This window comes from Chroicocephalus ridibundus, chromosome 3, assembly GCF_963924245.1.
Source record: "Chroicocephalus ridibundus chromosome 3, bChrRid1.1, whole genome shotgun sequence".
Taxonomy (NCBI): Eukaryota; Metazoa; Chordata; class Aves; order Charadriiformes; family Laridae; genus Chroicocephalus; species Chroicocephalus ridibundus.
In genome coordinates, this window is record NC_086286.1 from 35999717 (window position 1) to 36005716 (window position 6000).

General features: G+C 52.6%; 1 protein-coding gene across 4 annotated transcripts in view; it reads left to right on the forward strand.

Annotated features, from left to right (window-relative positions):
• The window catches only part of MDGA1 (MAM domain containing glycosylphosphatidylinositol anchor 1), a 156150-nt gene extending 150622 nt beyond the window's left edge, over window positions 1–5528 (forward strand). For all 4 annotated transcript variants that reach the window (XM_063328698.1, XM_063328697.1, XM_063328699.1 and 1 more), the window contains one exon: window positions 90–5528. The gene's annotated coding sequence lies outside the window, so the exon portion shown is untranslated. The remainder of the gene's footprint in view (window positions 1–89) is intronic.
• Window positions 5529–6000: the final 472 nt, after the last annotated feature.

The window sequence follows — 6000 nt, forward strand, 5'->3', positions numbered from 1 at the left end:
TTTAACAATATGAACATCAATTCCTACCACTTGCTCTGAAAAGCAGCTCCTGGCTGGTAATAGTAATAGACTATTTTTCTCCCACATAGATCAGCCGCTGGAAAGGGATAGAGCTAATGTGTTACATCTGATGTGGAGTTAAGTAATTTGGAACACCTGAGCGCAACTCGTCCCAGCTGTATGGGAGTGAAAAAACGTTTCATCTGTATGGAAAAACTTTGCATAGTGCACACAAAGGGTTCGGAAACTCCTCAAGTGAAGTGTTACAATTGGCATGCGTGCAGAGATGCCCCGGCACAGCCTGAAGAGCAGCTGTACCAGCAGCAACATGGAACCCTTCTAATGGGAAGTAGCTTTATCCTGGAAGGAAATAGGGTGGCAATCAGGGAAAAAGCAAGGGGGGAAGTTCAGATGTTTAGGCTGGTAAATTTCTCACAAGAATAATTTATGGATGTATGAATGAGTGTAGTAAACGTGATACAAATTGTATTTTACTCCCTATTGCTATTCAAAGTATGGAAATTTAATTTCTTTTTATACAAAATCCTGTGGGTGCACTACACCAGAACAACAGGAAAATGCTTTAGTACCAGAGGGAGAGCAGGGTCTGGATTCCTCCTCCCCCTCCTCCTCCTCCTCCGCAGCCCATCCCAATCACCCTGTGCCAGGAAAAGCACCCTGCTTTTGGGTTGGTGCCCTGCACTTCTCAGCCTGGGAGGGACAGTGACCGGGAGCAGCCACCAGCACTGGTGGGAAAAGCATCCCTCCATGGCACCATCACTGCCCTGAGCTCTGTCTCCAGTGTGAAGTGGTCCCTGTGCAAGGCGCTGGCAGGAGCAAGCCCTGCTCCCCCATAGCTCTCAGCGAGGCTGAGGCAGGGAGTTTTACCTATGGGAATAGCCGGGTGGTCCGTCACGCTGTCCTGAGGGACCGCACCTGCCCCAGGCAGTGACAGGCAAAGGAACCAGGGCATTTTCCTTCCTAGATGAGGTAAATGGTGTCACCTCACCCCCCTCGAAGAGACAAACTTTTGCCTTAAAGCAGAGAGCTCAGGGAGGTGCTGTTTCAGGGTGTTGCTGTTTCAGTCCCCTCCGTCTGTCGGAGCCATGCAGATATCCATCTTTCCCTGGAAGTGCCGCACCCGTTTGCTTCCTGGGTGCCTTTGGATGGCCTTCCAACAGCATTCTGGGGCCCCTAACATAAGGAGGAAGTGGACCTGTTGGAGCGAGTCCAGAGGAGGGCCATGAAGATGATCCGAGGGCGGGAGCACCTCTCCTATGAGGACAGACAGAGAGTTGGGATTGTTCAGCCTGGAGAAGAGAGGGCTCTGGAGAGACCTTATGGTAGTCTTTCAGTACCTAAAGGGGGACTATAGAAAAGGTGGAGAGGGACTCTTTATCAGGGAGCTTAGTGATAGGACAAGGGGCAATGGTTTTAAACTGAAAGATGGTATATTTAGATCAGATATTGGGAAGAAATTTTTCACTATGAGGGTGGTGAGGCACTGGAACAGGTTGCCCAAAGAATCTGTGGATGCCCCATCCCTGGAAGTATTCCAGGCCAGGCTGGATGGGGCCTTGAGCAGCCTGGTCTAGTGAGAGGTGTCGTTAAGGTCCCTTCCAACCCGAACCATTCTGTGATTCTATATTGCAGCCCAGCTGCTCAGATCTGCTGCAGATTGCCACGACATCAACGTGGGTACAGCCCTGTTTGCAGAGGCACCAAGCAGCAGGACCCTCTGCGGGCTGCAGGAGAAGCCAGGCGTTGCCGCCATTTGTATTTGCTTTAGCCCCACTGATAACTGCTCATCCTGTTCAGGCTGGGAAAACATTTAATGCAGACAAAAGGCATTTGCAGCCAAACAAGTGCTGGAGAGCTCTGGAAATTGCATTTTAACAGGACCCAATTTACACTATGTGGTAATAACTGGTGGCTGGTGGTTTCCAGCAGGGAGCTGAATAGCCCCAGTACACTCAGCATCCCAAATGATAGCTGTGGTATATATGTGTTCTTCAGTACTCCCCTTGGAAGCAAGACACATGCCAGTTTGACTCACCATCTGCCACCACCTAAACACGCTGTGGGGGGATTCTGGCGTCTTCTGATGGCTACTTATGGTCTGGTATGGTCACATCAAACCAGAGACAGCCACTTGTGCCCTGGAGGCCTTACACATCCCCCCAAGGAGTACTGCAGGACAGCCCAGGGCCATCGTCACCCAACCTGCCTTTCCAGAGAGGGCAGGGATGCAGCTTGTAGGGAGCTGTAGTCTCCAGGGCATCTCTTGCCCATGGAAGAGCAGTGCCACCCCACTCTGTTTTGGCTGTGTGAGGTGTGTAGGCACACACCTAGGCATCTAGACCCTGGGTTGAGTATAAGGTGCATGCTCAGTTGCTCTGCCATCAAGCACCATTCCACAAAAGCAGAGCAAGCTCCAGGGACTGACAGCAGGTTAGCGAGGTTGACCATGTCCCTGTGCTGTGTGGCTGCTGGGGATGGGGGTCTCAGTCCCACTCATAACTGCCTCTGGCACTTGTTATGCTCTGCATCACCTGGATCTGGTCTGGCACCTTCTTCATCTCCCTCCCCCCCGCCCCAGCCCTGGCACAGCCTGAGGGGCTGGTGAGGCTGCCTGGGTGGTGGTGGTGGAGTGGGGAGACAGGAACACTCCAGGGCATGTGTTGGCTCCATGAGGCATCTAGTGTAGGTCACATCCTGGCTTCTTCAAAGGAAAAGAGGGCTCATAACAGCCCCCTGGGTGGCTGAAAGGATGGAACAGGGCCTGTTTGTGTCATTCTTCAAAAGGAGAGGGGAAACACAAGCTCCACGCTGCGTTGCCCTTCATTTCACTGGTAGCAGACAGTAGTCTCTGGCCTGCAGCTGCCGAGATGCTAGGCGATGGAGACTAAAGAAACGTCCTCAGACTCCAGGTTTTGCGTGGATTCAGGATGACATATAAACCATTTTTTCCTGTGGAAGGAGGCAAAATTTTGTGCTTCCATTAACTGTTGGCCTAAAGGGGAATTTGGCTATGAATGCTTAGCTTACAGTGGAGCTTTTTAACCCCAGGGTGGCCTAAACTCAGGATAATACAGGGGCAGCTGGACAGCCCTCAAACAGCAGTGGGACCCCCAGGAGTGCCGGTGCTCAGAGCTCACAGCGTTGTCTGTGCTCTGTGTTTTAATGGCCAGGTCCTTGCCTGAAGCATTGAGCCAAGCGAAGGGTATCTGGCTGCTCTGCCACCCTGCGCATGCATACGTCCTGTCTACCAGCCAGGTCCACAGGAGTATCAGAGACCCGCTGCTGCTGCTGCCGGCCAAGGGCGGTCTACTTTGGCCGAGGGACCTGGGCTCCGGTCCTGCCATTCAGGCGGCGATGTGACTCTCAGTTGCTTAAAACCCAGCTGTTGTAATGGAGAGTTGCTCCTAGGTGTTCAAAACTTGCATAATTGTGGCGCGCCCCAGATGACCAGCAAAGGCAGGCCCCGGGTAGGAGCTGGAACATGCCAGACATCAGCAGTGAGTCCTTTGCTGTCAGCGTTACAGCTGCTCGGGGCACAGGCTGAGCCCACACCAGCGAAGAGCCAGCGCAGCCCCAGTTCCCTGCCTGCATCGCAGCCGCTGCGCACAGGCACCAGCTGGTTTTCCTTTGGTGACTCTGATATATAACACGAAGCTGAGATGAAGATATCTCCAGGTGTTGCATGCGCTGTATAGGTCCAGCACTGGTGAGGCATTTATCTTAGCATATCCTAAAGGGATGCGAGCTGAAAACGGAGGTGTGAGGGTGTTGCAGCTGCCAGCAATGCAGCAGGGAGGAGACAGGACTTGAAAGCCCCTTTTGGAGGCAGCAGCATCTCCGGAGAGTCCCCACCTTTCCCTTCTCCTGCTGTCCACACTCCAACTCTAAGCACCCTCCAAGGTGGGGGCATTTGGTGTATCTTCTGTCACTGGGCCTTGTTCTCGAGAGCCAACTACGGGTATCAATAGAGTAACAGCCAGGAGAGGCCGTAGCAGCACGGTCAGCTCAGACAGTTCCTAAATTGTGCTGAGAGGAGAAAATCAATTTTGTTCTGTCTTTGAAATGCCACAAGCATTGACTGGGGTCAGTATTTTAGGTCTTTTGTATAGCTGGCAACATGTACTGCACAGAAGTTGAGCAGCGAGGGACTTGTGAGCGCTGGAGATTTCCCTGGGAAAATTCAGATGCTGATGGGGACAGGTTTTTACAGACTGGGAGCAAAGGAGCTTTCCTGTGCATTTATTTGGTTGTTTCCTGGAGGCCCTGGTATGTAACATGCTGGGACAAGAAGACTCAGAATTTGCTGGAGGTGACTTTTTCCTCTCATCAAACCTCGATGCTCGTCCTTCTCTGCTGCCCATCGCCAGCTTCTCAGTGCATTGATGTGGTGTCAATGCTGGGTAAAGTGGCTTAGTGTCAGTGCTTTCAAATAGATGAGCTTGGCCTGTTTTCCCAGTTCTTGGGATCTTCTAGATTTACCATCTCACCCCGGAGGGCTTCACAGCATCCATTCATCTCTCAGGACATTCCCCAGAAGCTGTGGATGCTACAGATACATGTCTCTTCTTTGTAGTTTTGGCCACAGCCCTTGCCTGACAGCATGGAGACAATCTCTTATCTCTAGGTGGGATGGAAAATTTGGTTCCAGCATGGTTTTCCTTTTTCCCAGCCAGAACCATCCTGCCTGTATCACAGTGCACATAGTGGAAGAAAGGGGCCATCACCCAATATACAACTGCCTCATGGGGAAACAACTATGGCACCTCCTGCCTTTGGTCAGAAGTGAGCATCAGTGTTTTCCACACTCTTCCTCACTCCATCCCCTGGCTCTGTACTTAGCCTCACCAAGTGTTTCATTTCCAGCCTGGAGAGATCAGCAGCAGACTTCATTCCTGGATCCCATAGGAGGGGATCACACCAAAATCCCGTCCTCAGCTTGCGAGGGGCAGGGAGAACCAGCTCAGGCCCAACGGTGAGCCACTTCAGTGGGATCCAGTGCCAGTGGGACTATGCCACCCTTGTGCTTCCAGGTCACCAAGGCCAGTAGAAAGTATATGTTGACCTGAGAGAAGCATTTAGAAACACCCTTCCGAAAGGAGCTATACACAGACTCTGTGTCTTTGGGGATACTGTGGAGGATGGGGAGGAGTCCTCTGGTGTCTCTTATTTCTTTTCCCATCAGTATCCTGGATGGGGACCCTGGGACAGAGCCCCATTCTGCACCCACTTCCTTCATCGCCACCATGTCTTGTCCCATCCCGCTCCACATCTCATAGGGTGCCGTCTCTCACTGAGCGGAACCGGGACCCTCTCGCCGCCACGCTACCAAGCCATCCTCGACGTTAAAAGCACAAAACACAAAGGGACTGAACTGAAACTTTTAAACAGGGTGAGATGTTTTATAAGCGTTGCCTCATCCAACCTCCCCCCGACCCTGACGCACCCGCTATGTAACCTATAGACTCTCAACGTGGATTGTTTCATTCAAATAAAGCTGCAGTACTCGAGCGGGTGAGCCTGCGTGTCCCTCTGTGCCGGGCCGGGATGGCGAGGTGCAGCCTGCAGTTTGTGCTCACAGTGGCTGGGGCAGGGAGGAGCTGGTATTGCTGCCCGACACTGAGCTACATGGCAGTGTTTGACCCTGGTGTCTTCCCAAAACCTCTGGTTATGTTCCTGGGGAAGGCTTCTCATTTTTGCTCAAACCCCACCACAGCAGCTGGGCATAGGACGTGGGGACACGGCACAGGCACTATAGAGGCTGCTGGCTCCTGCTGCCGCTAAGCAAAGCTGGTCCTCTGCTGTTCCTTGCTCTTGACCTCTCCCACGAGGAGAGGAGGTGGGGCAGCAGCTCCAAAACTAGTAGGTTTGAAAAAAGCCAGCAGCCGTGGGCTGTCAGTGTGATGCCAGGTCCCCTTGTGCTGGTACTCCCCTCCACCCCAGGGTCTCCAGCATGGGTCCAACTACTCCACGGACCCATCA